This window comes from Triticum aestivum, chromosome 4D (genome assembly GCF_018294505.1).
Source record: "Triticum aestivum cultivar Chinese Spring chromosome 4D, IWGSC CS RefSeq v2.1, whole genome shotgun sequence".
Classification (NCBI taxonomy): domain Eukaryota; kingdom Viridiplantae; phylum Streptophyta; class Magnoliopsida; order Poales; family Poaceae; genus Triticum; species Triticum aestivum.
Window position 1 is genome coordinate 282377197 of NC_057805.1, and position 19891 is coordinate 282397087.

General features: G+C 46.6%; 1 pseudogene; it reads left to right on the forward strand.

Annotated features, from left to right (window-relative positions):
• Nucleotides 1-2078: 2078 nt before the first annotated feature.
• The window catches only part of LOC123097477 (protein ABERRANT POLLEN TRANSMISSION 1-like), a 31686-nt pseudogene continuing 13873 nt past the window's right edge, over nucleotides 2079-19891 (forward strand).

A 19891-nucleotide genomic window follows, 5' to 3' on the forward strand; every position in this document is an offset into this window, starting at 1 on the left:
AGGGCTGAGGAAGGCCGCCTTTCTCTCCTCGAGCTCCCAGCTGCCGACCAGGAGGACAAGAAGGCCAAGATCAAGGACGTGAAGCGCAAGGGGGCTGCCGTGCTCGCGACGGAGCCAGAGATGAAGCGCGGCCGCGACCACCCTGAGTCGTCCAAGGCCAACCGCCCGTTCTGCGCCTTCCTCATAGCGCTCATACATGCACATTCAGTGGGAGGAGACATTCCCGTCGACGACGAGGTGCCTACGGTGACTTTGTAATTTTTTTTCGAGGGGTACGCCAAGACCGTACCTAAGCTTTATAGAAGAAGGAAATAATTACAAGAAGAGTTTTTAGTCTCGCGCCACACGCCGGCGGAACCAAAATGCACACCTACTCCCAAAATACCCTACTACCCACACAACTGTTGGACACTCCGAGCACGTGCCGCCAGCCAAAGTCTCAGCTCATGATAAATCCTTGTCGATAGCTCCCATTCATTGATTGTGTCTCTACATCCAAAGACTCGCCCATTACGTTGTTTCCAGATACTCCAACAGATCAACATGACCAAAGAATCAAACCCCTTTCTAACTCCCTTTGGCATGCACTTCCGGGCTCTCGGCCACCAATCTTGTAACCGCTCTGACGTCAAAGGCAAAAGCTGCATGTCTATGTTGGCCCACCTGAAACATTGGAACCACAATTGCCTCGAATAGACACACTGTAGCATAATATGATCAACCAAATCCTCCTCCTGATCATACAGAAAGCAGGCCGAAGTGGCATCTTGCAACCCATGTCGAAACCTTTTGTCCGATGTCCATAGTCTGCGCTGCAACGCCAGCCACATGAACAATCTACATGCCAGGGGGCCCAGCACTTCCACAATCCCTTCGCGCAGCCAAGTTTGATAGCCCCCTCATTCATGATCCGGTAGGCCGAACCCACCGAGTATTGGCCCGAGGCATTCCACTTCCAGATTGCCTGATCACCCACGTTTGTGTCCAAGTTTAGCTCGCTGAGGATCTCCCAGAGACGTATAAACGGCACCAATCCTTCAGTGGATAGCTCCCCTTTAATATCATTGATCCAATTGCTTAAGAGGAGTCCCTCCCTCGTCGATATTTTGTTCACCGTCTGGGTTCTAACCTTCCCAATCACCAGCGGGGCAATCTTAGCAATCCGCAATCCATTGACCCATCTATCTTTCCAAAACAACACTCGGTTCGCGTCCCCAATTTTCCAGTGAACCAAACTTGCACGCAGTTTGCATATCCTTGTCAGCGGACATGGCCAGACCCTGCCACGGTTTTGAAAGATCTGTACGCCTGAGCCATTCCCATCTAAGGCGGAGAGCGATACCCTGTGTTCGAAGATCGATGACGCTCAATCCCCCCAGCTCCTTCAGTCGACAGACACGCTTCCAAGCCACCAGACATTTGCCCCCATGTATCTCTTCCGAACCAGCCCAGAAGAATGCTTTACATCCTCTGTCAATGCTATCGAGCACCCACTTCGGCGCATCTGCCGCAATCAGATGGTGAATGGGCCGCACCCTCACGACGTTGTTGACAAGAATCAGTCTGCCTGGTCTAGTAATCATACCTCTCATCCATCCCGACAGGAAGTTTAGCACCCCATCCACCAGCGGCTGCCATTGGTTACGAGTAAGTTGCTTGATAGAGAGCTGTAGCCCAAGATATTTGCATGGAAAGCACTGGATCTTCCAAGGTAGAGCCGCCGCAACTCTCTCAGTGTCGCCCTCTCCCGGTCTAATTAGAATCGCCGAAGATTTTTGATAGTTGATTTTCAGACCCGACGCTTCCCCAAAGATATGCATCACCTCCTTGACTTTGTAAACTTCAAGATGATATGCTGGCTCAGTCTTTCGGGGTGCTCATAAGGATAGGGTGTGCGTGTGTGTTCATAGGGTGAGTGTATGCGTGTGTATATGAGCGCTTGCGTCTGTACCGTGTTAAAAAAAATAGGGCGTGCGTGCATGCGTTTACGAGAGGAGTGTATGTGCGTGTGTATGAGGGTCTTGTGTCAATTTTTTGGTTAAGATGAAGAAGACGTGCGTAACCGCCGTGCGGTGGTTCTTCCCGTTCTCTCTCCTCTGCTTGTTCCGGAAATGGCGCACCACCTCCTCTCCACTCCTCCTCTCCACCACTACTTTACTTTGCGATCCCTCCACTCCGCCTTCTCCTTCCCCCCGTCGATCGGATCCAATCCACCGCGACATACGCACGGCCAACCCCACCCCACCCCACCCCATGGAGAATTCCCAGTTTGATGCGGCCACGGGACGGTGGTGAATGCAGCAGCGGCGGCGATGATGCTCGGCCTCGTGCAGCTGCTGGTGGGGTTCGTCGTCTCCTGGGAGGCCCTCGAGTTCGTCCTCCGCTACGGCCTCCTCCTCTCCACCCTCAAGCTCCTACTCCTTGCCGCCTTGGCCGCCACGGCCTCGTGTGTCGCCGTCCTGTATGCCCTTTTGGCTCTTCTCTCTTGCACTTGCTCTTCACTTTTCTTGGGATTTTTCTCTTGTAATATAATGTCTAACAAACAAACAAACAAATGCAGCTTGTTTGCCAAGGCTCTGGCATGGGTGCTCCGTCGCACGGCCAAGCTCTCCATCGGCTGCCGCTCCTATGGTTTCAATTATCTCAGGGGCATCACCATTAACTCTCCTAAAGTATGCATCTCCCTGCCCTGCTTAATCATTACTGTAGTAAGTACAGTAGTAGTAGTATTTTATTTCTTGCTCATCACAACCAGTGCCAATCCTTCTTTTTTCAGGGACCGCTCCAGTCCATCTCTGTCGGTGAAATTAGACTCGGCCTGCGCAAGCCACTCACCCAGCTGGGGCTCACCATTCTAACTCAAGGCCCAGTCCTGCAACTGCGAATTTCTGAATTGCACATTGTGCTCAGGCAACCCGCCAAATCTGCAGACAAAAAGAAACCTGCCCCGCGCAAGCCAACCTCAGCCTCATCGCCCAAACCAAAAGGAAATTCCAAAGGCCAAGCAAAATGGAGGCTTATAACAAATGTTGCCAGCCTTTATCACTATCTCTAGTGGACCTCAGGCTCAATGTGATGTCCCTAGCCAGAGCTAGAAAGATCACAGGAGGAACAAGGGGAAAAGTAGCAGTTGACCGAGAACGAAGGAGCTTGGGCAGCTCAATTTCATTCATTAATTCGATAGTGCCTGCTGGGAGGTTACAGGAGTACTTAAGCATTACCCTTACAGCCGGGCTCCACCGGGACTCACACACGCACGCTTACAGACACGTAATCGGCCGATGGGCCTGCCCTGTCATACACCGCCTTGTCAGTAGGTGGGGGTGTGACAATTGCCCCTCCTTGAATGGTAGGTTGGTCCCAGATTGGTGCTGCTGGAAAACGATTCTTGAGGACATAGTAATCCTCCCAAGTTGCATACTCCACCGGTAGAGAAGACCACTGGACTAGAATTTGAGTGCTTGCTGCATTTCCTTTCTTAACCATACGCCTGTCCAGTATAGCTTCAGGTTGTGGTGCATTGACTTGCCAAACATCAGGGGTTGGCATGGTAGTGAAAACTGGAGTGTACTTGGAAAGAAAAGGCTTCAACTGTGAGACATGAAACACTGGATGTATAGCACTGGATTCAGGTAACTCGAGCTTGTACGCCACCTCTCCTATCTTCCCCACGACCTTAAATGGTCCAAAGAATTTGAACGCCAGCTTGGGATAAGGACGATTAGCAACTGATGACTGAGAATATGGTTGCAGTTTCAGGAGAACATCACCCACAACAAAGGAGCGTTCAATGCGGTGCTGATCTGCATAAGTTTTCATCCTGTTTTGCGCCTTGACCAGATTGTCCTTAAGCAGTTCAGTGAACTTCTGGCGTTCAGCCGCAACATCAAAAGCCGATGAAGAAGGATCCACATTCAAATTTGGTAATGCACCAAAATTTGGTTCCAACCCATATAATGCCTTGAAGGGGGAGCATTTGATGGAAGAATGATAGGAAGAATTATACCAGAATTCCGCCATGGGAAGCCATTGCCGCCATTTGCCCGGGGCGTCATGCACAGCACAACGGAGGTACTGCTCGAGGCATTGGTTCACCCTCTCTGTTTGGCCATCAGTGGCAGGATGATTTGCAGTGCTATAACTGAGCTTAGGGCCCACTGCAGTAAGCAAATTTCTCCAGAAGTTGCTTGTGAATATAGGATCCCGATCAGAAACAATTGTTTCCGGAACTCCATGCAATTTGACAACTTGGTCGAGGAACAGTTTGGCCACGGAAGCTGCGGTGTAAGGGTGACGTAGGGGTATAAAATGAGCATACTTGGTCAAACGATCAACCACCACCAGTATCACATTCATACCATCAGACAATGGTAAGCCTTCCACAAAGTCCATGGTAATATCATTCCAAGGTTTGGTAGGAATAGGGAGTGGCTGTAGTTTACCTGCTGGGTGTATATGCTCGTTCTTGGACTTCTGACAAGTTGGACATTGTTTGACGAAATCCTCCACTGCCATCTTAAGCCCATGCCAAAAGAAAACCTTACGCAATCGCTGGTACGTAGCATGAATACCAGAATGTCCTCCCACCGGGCTGTCGTGTAAAGCACTTATCAATTTGGTCTGTAAGGCCAACTGATTGCCAATATAGAGGCGTCCATTGTAACGAATAAGCCCCTTATCCAAGGAATAAACTCTGGAATCCGGACTCTTCACTGCTAATTGAGCGAGTAAGTCCATTGCTTCTGGATCCGCCTCATAAGAATTGAGAATTTCTTGTGCCCAATCTGGTCTGCAAATGGATAAGGCATCGAGCTGGAGGAGATGAGCTACCCTTGACAAGGAATCTGCAGCATTATTCTCACTGCCCTTGCGATACTTAATTGTGAATTGTAACCCCAGGAGCTTAGACATTGCCTTCTTTTGGAGTTCGGTGGTGAGATGTTGATCGGTTAAGGAACAAAGGCTCTGGTGATCAGTCAAAATGGTGAAAGGCCCTCTCTGTAGATAACATCGCCACTTATCAATTGCCATGATCACTGCCATGAATTCCTTTTCATAGATTGACAACTTGCTGTTCTTGATACCTAGTGCTTTGCTCATATAGGCCACCGGATGCCCCTGTTGAACCAAGACCGCGCCAATGCCCGTGTCACAGGCGACGGTCTCAACAACAAAAGGTAATTGGAAATTTGGAAGGGCCAATACAGGTGTACTTTCCATAGCCCGCTTCAGCATGTTAAAGGCCACCGTAGCTTGCTCAGACCAAACAAAGCCCTTTTTGGTGAGCAATTCAGTGAGTGGCTTGGCTATGATTCCGTAATTCTTCACAAACTTCCTGTAGTAACCCGTTAAGCCCAAAAAACCTCTTAACTCTGTTACATTTGCAGGAAGAGGCCATTGTTGCATGACCGCAGTCTTGTCAGGTTCTGTGGCGACACCATGACTAGAGATTACATGACCCAAGTAGTCAATGATGTCCTTGGCAAAAGAACATTTTGTCAAGTTAGCATACAATTTGTTTTCACGCAGAATACCAAGCACAAGCCTCAAATGCTTCAAGTGTGTCTCCAAGTCTGGGCTGTATATGAGTATATCATCAAGAAAGACAATAACAAACTTCCTGGTATACAAGGCAAAGATGGAGTTCATTAAACACTGAAAGGTGGCGGGTGCATTGGTCAGACCGAACGGCATCACTCGAAACTGAAAATGACCGTGATGTGTTTTAAATGCTGTTTTTTCTTCATCCTCCTCATGCATGCGGATTTGATGATAGCATGCACGTAAATCCAGTTTAGAGAACACCTTAGTGCCAGCCAACTCGTCCATCAATTCATCAGCAATAGGCAGTGGGAATTTATTTTTAATGGTGATATGATTTAGTGGCCTGTAGTCAACACAAAACCGCCAGGTGCCGTCCTTCTTTTTCACAAGTAATACCGGAGAGGCAAAAGGACTTAAACTTGGAGTGATCAGACCTGCATGCATCATTTCCTTGACTTGCCTTTCAATCTCGTCCTTTTGTAAGGGAGAATATCGGTAAGGCCTAGAATTGACAGGTTGAGCATTGTTTTGCAGTGTAATGGCATGATCAAAAGATCGGTGTGGTGGTAATGCCTTGGGCTCCTCGAAGACATCTTCAAATTCAGTTAGCAATTTCTGCACATCAGGAGCATTAGACCCTGTCACTTGGTCCGGCGGAGCAGGCTCAATCAGTGCCAACGCCCACACGTCGTTACCCGCTAAAGATTTCCGAAGTTGGTCAATGTCCATGACTTGTAATTGTTGCTGTTGTTCAGTGAGAATACCCTGCAAATGCACTTCCTTGTCGCCATAAGGGAAGGAAATGTGTTTGTTACGCCAGTGACAAGTCATGGGGCTAAAACTGTCCAGCCAGTCCATCCCTAACACGGCATCATAAGCGCCCAAGTCAAGAATTCTCATGTCGTGAGTGAAAGTTGCTCCTTGGCACCACCAAGTGAGATTTGGAACAGCTGTAGTGGAGTAGATGCGTGACCCATCAGCAAGACCAACGGCAATTTTTTTGGCATCTTGGACCGGCAACTGTGCATATTGGACAAATGCTGAATTCACAAAACTTCCCGTACTGCCGGAATCAATAAGAATCAGCATAACCTTGTTGCGCACCAAAGCTCTCAACCTCATGGTATTCACCTCTTCAGTACCCGCCAAGGCTTGAACTGAGAGAACGCAGCAAGATTGTTCTTCATCTGGTTCTTGCAACAGTTCCAAGGCATGACAAACATTGTCAGATAGACATTCTCCAAAATCTCCGACTTGTATAGTTAACAGCTGAGTTGGTTGCTTGCACTTATGCTCTTTACTATATTTATCCCCACAGCGGAAACAAAGGCCATTGGCTTTGCGGAAATCGCGCAACTGACGCTCACGAGAAAAATCATCTGCTGGCCGGCGAGTTTCTGCTGCTCGGACCACCGCACCAGCAGCATTAGGGGCTGCAGCAGGATGATGTCTGATGGTAGTTGCAGGTCGCATCCGAGGGCGTTGATGCTCTCCCCCAATCTCCTGCTCTTCTTCCTGGATGCGTGCTAAGGATGCAGCCCTGGTCACGCTTGCTGGGTGTTGCAGACGGACGGCAGCTCGCAGCTCATCACGTAATCCATGAACAAAATGAGAGACAAACCACTTGGAGTTCAGGGAAGCATCAGTGGAGAGCAAATGATACATACAAGCATCAAAGGATCGCTTGTACTCCGTCACAGTTCCTGTTTGCCGAAGCTGCAATAAAATTGACATCTGCCCATCGTAATCGTCAGTGCCAAACTCTGCAACTAGCGCAGCAATGAAGGCATCCCAAATAATCTGACGATGTGTGCGCTTGTAGGCTTGCAACCAAAGAGCAGCATGATCCTCAAAGTACAGTGTGGCAGTGCTAATCCAATGATGAGCAGGGACGTTGTACATATCAAAGTATGTGTAGCAATTGTCGATCCAGAGTAATGGAAACTGCCCTTTGAAGACCGGAAATGCATGTTTGGGAGGCTTGAGGTGAAATCCGTCGCGGCGGTCGTCGCGGTGCTCGTGGCAGTCGTGGTCGTCGCCACGGACGCGGCGGCGCTCGTAGTAGTCGCCGGCGTCGCGGCGGCGCTCGTAGTAGTCGCTGGCGTCATGGCGGCCCTCGCGTCGCCCGCGTGGAAGCTCCTCACCGCGAGGTTCGTGCGGTAGTTTGCTCTCCTTGTCGACGTGCCCCTGGTGGTGATCCTCGGGGTCATCCTCGTCGGGTAGCGACACGCGCAGGGGGGCGCCGTTGCCTCCGAGCTGGGGGCCGCCGTTGCCTCCGCCGCCGATCTGATTTTGGGCGGGGTCATGGGAAGGAGCAGCCGGCGAGCGCGCTCGCTAGACCTCGTCCAGATCCACGTGCAACTCACGGAGCTCGGCCGTCACCGGAGCGAGCTTATCCTCGAGTGCTTTGGTGAAGAATTCCTGCAGGGATTGCTGCATCGCCTCCATCCCTAGCAATACGAATCGGGTCTGGGCGTTTGGGGTTGGTGGAGGACGCGGCGCCGTTGTGTGGAGTGGAACGAACTGAGTCTGATACCAATTGTGATGTCCCTAGCTAGAGCTAGAAAGATCACAGGAGGAACAAGGGGAAAAGTAGCAGTTGACCGAGAACGAAGGAGCTTGGGCAGCTCAATTTCATTCATTAATTCGATAGTGCCTGCTGGGAGGTTACAGGAGTACTTGAGCATTACCCTTACAGCCGGGCTCCACCGGGACTCACACACGCACGCTTACAGACACGTCATCGGCCGATGGGCCTGCCCTGTCATACACCGCCTTGTCAGTAGGTGGGGGTGTGACACTCAAGGTACCTCCCTCCTCTGTCAATTTTTTTAGTGATGTTACTTTTGACGGATAACATGTCATTTTCTTACTGTAGACTCCAAAAGCTGCTCTTGGCATCAAGGACTTTAAGATTGATTTATCTAAATCTGGAGCACTGCATCCAGTCCTTAATGTTCAAATACACCTGATACCTTTATTTGTACAAGCGTTAGAGATAGATGGCACAGAAAATGATTCTTCATCACCATTTAACAAATTGGATTGGTGGGTGAGTGGACAATACCCTTCAGCTATGGACACTACTGACTGCAGCTCTTTCTTGCTTGAGGATATAGCACTCTCGTGTGAGCTTCATCAGAGGTAACCCCTCAATGGGATGCTTTGCAAACACTCTCGACACTGTATGGTCATTTTAGTAGAAAACTAATCATTGGTGGCTAGGATCTCCGGTGTTTTGATTGAGAAGTAGTAGCTGTTGGCGATTAACTGATTACTATTTTCATCACATGTCTCCGCACACAACTAATTGCTATTTGCTGTACCTTTTTAATGCTTCTTACTGCAACATAACCATAATGTACTCATGTGAACCATAGCAGTCACAAATATAATTTCGGAAACCACCTTCTGCAATTCAACTTTTGCCTCTAATACTTTGCGGTGGATAAGGCGGTTTTATCTATCCATAAGTTACTTCCTGCACCCCCAGAACTTATCGATAAGCCTCAAAGAAAATGTGCATTTTCAGTCTACTTTTGTTCAATGAAGTTCAGGATAATCAATTATCCCAAGGCTAACAATCAGGGTCATATAACAATTGTTCCATGCCTATGTGAAGATTAAATTGCCACCCTAGCTGTTTTGATCGTATTCGGGGAACCCATTCGATTACAGAAACTGCATGTGTTGCATCATTAGTGTTAGAGTTATACTATAAGTCATGTAGTACTCCTTTGTATTTATCCCGTTGTATAAGGGGTTTCCTGCATATGTTCCACACCTATACATGTATATATATATCGGCCTATGGCCTCATGGGAATACAAGTTGCTTATTCCTAACATGGTATTAGAGCTAGGTCAATTTTTTGCACGCTGCAACTCGTGCTATTGATCCGTCTCGATCGAGTCCGGCTCGTCTTCCTCTCGCTCGAAGCTCGAAGCCGCCGTCGCTCCCTCCCGCTCGAAGCCCGCTTCGCCCGCTCCTCGCTCCCTCCCGCTCAAAGCCGCCGTCGCCGCGGCTGCTCCCGCTCGAAGCCCGCAGCTGCTGACGCTGCTCCCTCCCGCTCGAAGTCAGCCGCCGCCGAAGCTCCCTCCCGCTCGAAGCCCGCAGCTGCTCCCGCCGAAGCTCCCTCCCGCTCGCAGTCAGCCACCGCCGAAGCTCCCTCCCGCTCGAAGCCCGCAGCTGCTGACGCTGCTCCCTCCCGCTCGAAGTCAGCCGCCGCCGACGCTGCCTCGATCGATTTCTCTGCCCAGATCGAGCATCCCGTTCCCGATTGGAAGTTCTGATCTCTGCTAAAAAAATATATATATGTCTGCTGCATCGGGCTATGTAGTTGTCCCTCGCTGTCCGGTGATCTTCGATGGTACTAACTACACCGAGTTCGCTGGCTTCATGCGCATTCACATGCGTGGCATTCGTCTCTGGGGTGTTCTTTCTGGCGAGGTCTGCTGTCCGCCACGTCCGGTTCCTCCAGTGGCCCCTACTCCGCCGACTCCACTGGTTCTTCCTACGGACGCTAATCAGGCCGCCAAGGATGCGGCTAAGCTTGCTGATGAGGCTGCTGATCGTGCCTATGATGAGAGGGTTTTGGCCTATGAGGAGGCTCTTCAGACGTATCATGGTGCTTTGTCTGTTTACACCCAGTGGCTTGATGATGATGCTCGTGCTGCAGCTGTTCTCACTGCTAGTGTTCTGCCTCAGTTTGCTTCTGAGTTTCTGGGTCTTCCTACTGTCTTTCAGATGTGGACCTGTCTTCGTCAGCGCTATGAGCCCTCTGGTGATGCCTTATACCTTTCTGTGGTTCGTCAGGAGCATGCTCTTCAGCAGGGTGACTCTACTGTTGATGACTTTTATGCACAGAGTTCTGCTATCTGGCGCCAGCTTGATTCTCTCCGCAGTGCTGGTTGTCGTACTTGCTCCTGCTGCCAGGCTGTCCAGGCCAATTTGGAGTTTCATCGCGTCTACGAGTTCCTGTCTCGGCTCCGTAAGGAGTTTGAGCCCCAGCGTGCTCAGTTGTTTGCTCGTGGCCGTATTTCTCTCATGGAGGCGCTTTCGGAGATTCGTGCTGAGGAGACTCGCTTACGTGCTGCTGGTTTGCTGGAGGTTCCCTCTGTGCTCGCTACTCGGGCTTCTTCCACTCCACCTGCTGCATCAACTCATTCTCGCTCCAGTGCTCCGCCGCTCTTACCCACTCCTTCTGGAGGCTCAGGTCGCCCCCGTCCACATTGTGACTACTGCAACAATGATGGTCATATTGAGTCCCAGTGCTACACAAAGCGGAAACACCTGCGCAAGGCGCGATCACCATCCTCAGGGACTTCGTCATCTCCCTCGACAGCTTCAGCCATTGCTTTGACTGAGCAGGATATTCTGAGACTTAAGCGTCTGCTTGCGGCTTCAGGTTCTTCCTCGACGGGTACTGCTGGTTCTGTGACTGATGCTTCCCGCACTGCGCAACCGCCCTCTACACAGTCAGGTACATCCCCATGGGTTCTGGACTCTGGAGCTTCTTTTCATATGTCTTCTCATTCTTCCGCTTTGTCCTCTCTTCAATCGCTGGATTCTCCTGTTCATGTCTTCACTGCTGATGGTACTCCACTTTCTGTTGCTAGTAGAGGCAATCTTTCCACTCCTCCTTATTATGTTCCTGATGTTGCTCATGTTCCTCGACTTACTATGAATCTATTTTCTGCTGGTCAACTTACTGATTCTGGTTGTCGTGTCATCCTTGATGTTGACTCTTGTTCTGTTCAGGACCGTCGCACGCACACTCTGGTTGGGGCTGGCCCTCGCCGCCGTGATTCTCAGGGTCTTTGGGAGTTGGACTGGCTTCATGTTCCTTCCGCTGCCACCACCATCGCCAGTTCATCCGCCGCCAGTTCCTCCGCTTCTGTCGCTTCTGTTACGGGTTCCTTCAAGCAGTGGCACCATCGACTTGGTCATCTGTGTGGTTCTCGGTTGTCGTCTTTAGTTCGTCGAGGTCTTCTGGGGTCTGTCTCAGGAGATGTCTCTTTAGAGTGTCAGGGTTATTGTCTTGGCAAGCAGATTCAGTTACCATATTCACATAGTGAGTCAGTGTCTAAGCGTCCTTTCGACTTAGTCCATTCTGATGTATGGGGTCCGGCTCCTTTTGCTTCGAAAGGTGGTCATAAATACTATATTATTTTCATAGATGATTTCTCTCGTTACACATGGCTTTATTTCATGACTTCTCGTAGTGAGGTGTTGTCTATCTATAAGCGTTTTGCTGCCATGGTTCATATTCAGTTTTCTTCACCCATTCGTGTTTTTCGTGCTGACTCCGCTGGTGAGTATATCTCTAAGATGTTGCGTGGTGTCCTTGCTGAGCAGGGTACTCTTGCCCAGTTCTCTTGTCCTGGTGCTCATGCTCAGAATGGCGTGTCTGAGTGCAAGCATCGTCACCTTCTTGAGACGGCTCGTGCGATGATGATTGCCGCCTCTCTTCCGCCTCATTTTTGGGCCGAGGCTATCTCCACTTCTGCCTATCTCATCAACCTTCAGCCGTCCGCTGCTTTGCAGGGTGGCGTTCCTTTTGAGCATCTTTTTGACCGTTCTCCCGATTATTCGATGCTTCGCTTGTTTGGTTGTGTTTGCTATGTTCTTCTTGCCCCTCGCGAACGCACCAAACTGACCGCTCAGTCTGTTGAGTGTGTCTTCTTGGGCTACAGTGATGAGCATAAGGGCTATCGTTGTTGGGATCCTATCGGTCGTCGGATGCGTATCTCTCGAGACGTGACTTTTGATGAGTCTCGTCCCTTTTACCCACGCCCATCTTCCTCGATTTTTTCAGTGGAGGATATCTCTTTCCTCACTTTTCCTGACTCACCTATCACCCCCGTCGCGCCTGTGCCTATTCGTTCCACTCCCTCTGCTTCTCCACCTCTAGTCGATTTGCAGCCACCATCCTCTCCGGTCTCCTCGCCTAGCATGTCACAGGATTCTACGCCTTCCTCTCCGGTGACTTCTTCGTCACCACCCCCCGATCCTATCTTGGTGATTCCTCCTTCTATTGTTCCATCTTATCCTCAGCATTACACTCGTCGTTCACGACCTGTGGATGCCTCATTGGATGAGTCGTCCTCTTCCTCTTAGCCTACTTATAGCTTGCGTTCTCGTCCTCGTCCGCCTGTTGATCGCTTTGGCTTTCCCACCGCTGGTGCTGCTGTTCTTGAGCCAATTTCTTATCGTCAGGCTGTTGTTCATCCTGAATGGCAGTTTGCGATGGCAGAGGAGATTGCTGCTCTTGAACGCACTGGTACCTGGGATCTTGTTTCTCTTCCTCCCGGAGTCCGTCCCATCACTTGTAAGTGGGTCTACAAGGTTAAGACTCGCTCCGATGGTTCTCTTGAGCGTCACAAAGCTCGTCTTGTGGCTCGTGGTTTTCAGCAGGAGCATGGTCGTGATTATGACGAGACTTTTGCGCCTGTGGCCCATATGACCACTATTCGTACACTTCTTGCCGTTGCCTCTGCACGCCACTGGTCTATATCTCAGCTTGATGTTAAGAATGCCTTTCTTAATGGTGAGCTGCGTGAGGAGGTGTACATGCAGCCACCACCTGGGTATTCTGTTCCTGATGGCATGGTATGTCGTCTTCGTCGCTCTCTCTATGGCCTTAAGCAAGCCCCTCGCGCCTGGTTTGAGCGTTTTGCCTCTGTGGTCACTACTGCTGGTTTTTCAGCAAGTGCTCATGATCTAGCATTGTTTCTTCACATTTCTCCTCGTGGTCGGACTCTTCTTCTTCTCTATGTTGATGACATGATCATCACTGGGGATGACCCCGAGTATATTGCCTTTGTAAAGGCCCGTCTCAGTGAGCAGTTTCTTATGTCTGATCTTGGACCTCTTCGCTACTTTCTTGGGATTGAAGTCTCTTCTACCTCTGATGGCTTTTTTATATCCCAGGAAAAGTATATCCAGGATCTTCTTGCTCGTGCTGCTCTTACTGATGAGCGCATTGTTGAGACTCCTATGGAGCTCAATGTTCACCTCCGTGCTACTGATGGTGATCCTCTCCCTGACCCGACGCGTTATCGTCATCTCGTTGGCAGTCTTGTCTATCTAGCTGTCACTCGTCCGGACATCTCTTATCCGGTTCATATTCTGAGTCAGTTCGTCTTTGCTCCCACATCGGTTCACTATAGTCATCTCCTTCGTGTTCTCCGATATCTTCGGGGCACGATCTCTCACCGTCTATTCTTTCCTAGCTCCAGTTCTTTACAGCTTCAGGCCTATTCGGATGCTACGTGGGCTAGTGATCCTTCTGATCGCCGTTCACTTTCTGCTTACTGTGTTTTTTCTTGGCGGTTCTCTCATTGCCTGGAAGACGAAGAAACAGATTGCAGTTTCCCGTTCGAGTGCTGAGGCTGAGTTGCGAGCCATGGCTCTTTTGACGGCAGAGGTGACTTGGTTACGGTGGTTACTTCAGGATTTTGGTGTTTCTGTCACTACACCGACTCTGCTCTTATCTGACAGTACAGGTGCTATTAGCATTGCGCGTGATCCTGTGAAGCATGAGCTCACCAAGCATATTGGTGTTGATGCTTTCTATGTGCGCGCTGGTGTGCAGGATCAGGTTATTGCTCTTCAGTATGTGCCTTCCGAGTTACAGTTGGCGGATTTCCTGACGAAGGCCCATACTAGAGCACAACATGGCTTTTATCTCTCCAAACTGAGTTTGAGGGGGGGTGTTAGAGTTATACTATAAGTCATGTAGTACTCCTTTGTATTTATCTCGTTGTATAAGGGGTTTCCTGCATATGTTCCACACCTGTACATGTATATATATCGGCCTATGGCCTCATGGGAATACAAGTTGCTTATTCCTAACAATTAGATTGAGTTGGCTTGCTTTAGCTCATCTCCTGCACTCCTATATATTGGCCCATTCAGCCTGAATACACGTGATCCACTTGAGTATTTTGCAGTTGTAACATTATTTATAACACTCTTTAGGGATAAAAGAATTAGAGTCAAGAATTTGGATCTGATGCCTGGTCCAATTGCTGTGAACCTGGAAGAAAAACTATTCACCAAGAAGCCCTCTGCTTCTACTGTTGCTGATCAGAAGGATGAATCTACTGAGGATAATAAATCAGCTGCCAAACCCGAGGGGAGCAAGCTTTTGTCATTGAATAAGAAGATCGATTTGATTCCTGAAAAGGTTGTATTTATTTCCTGCAGTACCACTGATGTTTACCATTTTTTGTTATATATGGGCATTGTCTTTCTCCATATATAGTTCTATGCTTTCTAGCTTCTTGTGAAATTATTAAACAAGACACATAGGCCACTTTTGTCCACCAAATGGATGAGACCATAATATTCTTAGTTATATTCACTTAGCTCTGCAACACACCAATATTTTTGTAGGCTAGATAATTCGAATTCCCGATGAATGCACAACCAGGCTAAGATGTGTTATTCTTTATGTTTTTCAGTTACCTAACTACTGTTCTCCACTTGTAATATTTTAGCATGGAAAAACAATCCTCTGCCTCTTAATACATTTAACTATGACTTTTTGATTGAAAACATGCTAGTACTCTAAGAAGTGTCCAACACAAATATCATGAGCTGATATGATATAACATGTACTCCCTCTGTAAAGAAATATAAGAGCGTTTAGATCACTACTTTAGTGATCTAAACGCTCTTATATCTCTTTACGGAGGGAGTAACACATGTACTGTAGTTCATAACAATTGTATACTCCAGGTGCAATTTCAAATATTTATTGTTGGCATCACCTCAGCATCTTCTACAGCTCTTTGTTTTGCCATTTGAAATTGTTACATGTTACATTTTTTTTAATGTAAGTTGGCTGCCGGGTTACCATTCACTAAAATGCAGTTGTTCTTTGGAAGGTTAGCTTCAATATGTCCAAGCTAGATCTGAAGTTTTTGCCAAAGGACCATGGCCTCTCGATCAACAACGAAATTGGTAGCATTTCTGTGAGACTTATGAAGTCACAGCCTCAGAATGACTTAGGGGTGGCTCCAACACACCTTTGGTTGGAAACTGACGTGACAGATATTCATGTATGTTTCTGTGTTCTCCTATGAGTGATCTAGTTTTTTCAACTTAGATTACGTTATGATGATTATTTGTTTCTTCAGCTTCTGATGGATGGTTCTACATCTGTATTAGAGGTTGTGAAAATTGCAACTGTTGTTTCAGCTAATATTCCCACTCAGGTCAGTTTAGTTTGCTTGCGGTGTAAATTTGTACTGCTGTTGATCTAATGATTTCTCTTAAGAAATTTCTGCCGGCTGCAACTCGATATTTACTGTAAATTGCTGCATTTGTTGGAAAACACTTCACTTATGAACCAATAGATTTACAGTTCTTTCATAATTTTGGCTGGACTAGGTCTCTGTGCAAACAAAAGTAACATCTGTATTAACTATGGAATAAAACTACCATTACACTAGTTGTATCTTCCAGTGATGTGGTACAGCCATATCCACTTCTTTTGAAATCTCTGTCCGAGGTATTGCTTTGAGATCGTTAATTAGAATGCATAGGTGGACTTGGCTATGTGGACTCATAATTGCCAATATATGACTAGAGAAAATCTTGGTAATTTGCATACTTGACTTCGCCAAAGCTGTTTTCATGGCCAATAGAGTGAGTCCAAAAGCTTGGTGTGTCTACCGTATGTAGGTGATGTTTGGTACATTGTCATGTCTTGCATTCATGCATACATGTGCATACAAAGGAGGTGATCATATGGTCAGTTCTTATAGGATTGAGCAAATCGTAGGCTGTCATGTCCTTGTTTTCAGGAAGACAACTTTTTTCACATCCCTGTTTTTTTTGTTATACTTTTTGTTGTGTAATATCTTCTTCATAGCATATGTGTTGATGCATTGCCTTCTCTCAGTCAACAGAGCCAATTCGAGCGGAAGTAAATATCAAGATCAGTGGGGGCCAATGTAATCTTATTATAAGCAGAATTAAGCCACTGATCTTGATGAAGTCAGCTAAAAAGAAGCCCCTTGTTCTTCATGAAAGTTCACAACAAGACAAGGTGCCCAAAGAAAAATTAGCACTGGCTTTGGTACTTACATTCTCAGTACCCGAGTTGTCTGTTGTGCTTTATAGTCTTGATGACATACCTCTGTTCCATGTAAGTTCCTTATCATGCGCTCTGTTCTACTCTGAATGTCCATGAGTCTTTGAACAATTCTTGTAACATGACTACTCTATTAAGCTATACTGATGCTTGATATACACAGTACAAATCACGAATTATTTCAATGTGTTGTTTGTTTCTTTTTACATTTTTAAGAAGAATATTCTCAAAATGCTCCACATTTGTAATGACTGAGCAATGGTAATATAATTGTATGATCAATGCATTTGAATGTCATGACTGAACCCTGGTAATGTAGCAGTTGCAAATGATTTCAAGGTGTTCTGGTTTACATTTGTTCTTTCAATAATAACGTCATTTTAAGGTATTATTTGAGTTTTGAAAAGTTTAAAAATCAATTGGCATTTCAGCATTTCCTGAGAGAAATTAATTTAGAACATTCCTTGTCTATGCTAATTTTAAATGGGACCAATCTTTTGCCTATTCATACACTCATGGAGGCCAAATGCTAGATCCATTTCTGCGATATTCCTTGTCGTAGCCATAGCAATACTATATCATAAAATGTAATTTGACACAGTCAATTCCTTTTGCTGTTCTGTTCACTCACCTGCATGCCAAACTGCCTAAACATTGGATATGACCAGATGGGATCAACTTAATTTTACAGTAGCATGTTGTTCCACTTCGAAGGCACTTATCCTTGAAACTCTTGGAGATTATATGCTTGTGAAGTAAATGTAGTTATTACTTTCTTAATAATAGAAATTGTTGTCTGCCCACATTCCCATTTATCAAGACCATGCCAACATGATTTAATGAATTATGAGATTCATGTCTGCTTGGTACTGCAGAAATATTAAGGTTTCAAGCTTTCATGTGTCCAAATTATGAATCACATCAAATTGGTATGTTGCCATTTATAACTACTAACCTTAGCTGTAAATACTGGATCATGCATTGTTGCTTGCTGTCTACTCATTTTTCTGCAAGTAAGTTGGTAAATCAAGGACCTGAACTGCATGCAAAGCTTGGAGAATTAAAATTCCTTGTTGCTGTGAAACATCAACAGTTGATAAATGAAAGCATTTCGGGCACCTTACTGCACATTAGTCGCTCAACTCTTGATCTGGAGCAAAAGGAGGCAGGCAAAGATAGTGGTGTTGACCATGCTAAATCTGCTCTCTCTGTTAATATATCTGGAATAGGAATGCATTTCTGTTTTTATTACCTTGAGTTGCTTTGTACAACTGCAATGTCCTACAAGGGTTTTTTGAAAAGCATTCGCCCCCCTAAGAAACGACCTGTACATGAGACTTCTCAAAAATCTACCAAGAATGCTAAAGGAGCACAGCTAGTGAAGATTAGTGTTGAACAGTGCTCTATTTTGTATGTTGGTGACATGAGGCTTGAAGATATGTCCGTAGCAGATCCAAAGCGTGTAAATTTTGGTTCACAAGGTGGCCGTGTTATGATAACCGATGATGCTAATGGTGGCCCAAGGATGGCCTATGTAAACTCGACCAGGTTTCCAGATAATAAGAATGTTAACTTCTCCACTTCTCTTGAGATTAATCGATTTGGTGTATGTCTGAACAAGGAAAAGCACTCCATGCAGGTTGAACTTGGAAGATCCAGATTAACACATAAAGAATACCAGTTTGATGATAATCCTGCAGAGGAGGTTACACTTTTTGATGTGCAAAAGGCAAAGTTCGTCAAGCGTTCTGGTGGGCAGAATGACAATGCAGTCTGCTCCCTCATCAATGTGACAGATATAGCAGTCAGGTATGAGCCAGATCCCTGCCTGGAATTACTTGAAGTAGGCACGCGGCTTAAATCAGTTCTGCACAGGCTGAAACTCCAGAATTCTGCTACTGAGGTAAAAGATGAAACAGCGCACATGGATACTTTGACAAAAAAAGATCCTACAGACAATAGCCAGCAAGAGAAGGCACAAAAGAAACGGGAATCAGTTATTGCCATTGATGTGGAATCATTGAAAATTTCAGGTGAACTTGCTGATGGGGTTGAAGCAATGGTTCATGTTGGCTCCATTTTTTCTGAGAATGCCAAGATTGGTGTTTTGATTGAAGGGGTTGCGATTATTTTTTGTGATGCACAGCTTTTCAAAAGCAGCCGTATGCAGATTTCACGCATCCCGATTTCTGTTTCGGACAGCCTTCCTGATAAGAAGTTTCAGTCTGCAACTACATGTGATTGGGTTATTCAATTGCGAGATGCTTATATATGTCTGCCTTTTAGGTTGCAGCTGCGGGCTATTGATGATGCAGTTGAAGATACGTTGCGGGCATTTAAACTTATTTCTGCAGCAAAAACATCCGTATTATTTCCTGAGAAGAAACCTAGCAGCAGCAGCAGCAGTAAAAAGAGCAAATCAAAATCCACGGTATTTCGGTATATCAGGTTAATTGTACGTGACCTCACAGCAGAAATTGAGGAAGAACCTCTCCAAGGTTGGCTTGATGAGCATATGACTTTAATGAAGAATGTATTTAATGAGTCCATAGTTAGGTTGGATCTGCTCGATCAGCTTGAGTCAGCCAAAAACAAAGACTCCCCCAAGGCAAAATTGGATGGCTCTGCTTCTGAAAATAGCAATGACAGCCCTGATGTTTATGTTGATGCGCCTGGCATGCAATCTCTTGAAAAGCTTAGAGAAGAAATCCATATACAGGCATTTAAATCATATTACCAGGCATGTCAGAAGTTGTCAGTATCAGAAGGGTCAGGTTCATGTTCAAGTGGCTTCCAGTCAGGATTTAAGATGAGTAAACAGAGAGCATCAGTTATGTCAATCTGTGCAAAAGATGTTGACGTGAGCCTATCAAAGATTGATGGGGGTGAAGGAATGATTAGTTTTGTTAAAAGTGTGGATCCTGTTTGTGCAAAAAATGATATTCCATTTTCCCGGTTGTATGGCAGCAATTTTACTTTGAAAGCTAAATCATTATCTGCGTATATAAGAGATTATACATTTCCACTCTTTTCTGGAACCTCTGCTAAATGTGATGGATGGCTTGTGCTTGCCCAGCAGGTTAGCCTTTGATGCCGTGCACTCCTTTCATCTATGGAATACTATTAGAACTATAAATTCACCCTTTGGCAATAGTACTCAAACATCATATAGCTGCAATTTCTCTCTTTGTTCAAATACATAATTGTGTTAAAGCTAGGGAATTAAAAATAATTTCTGCAATA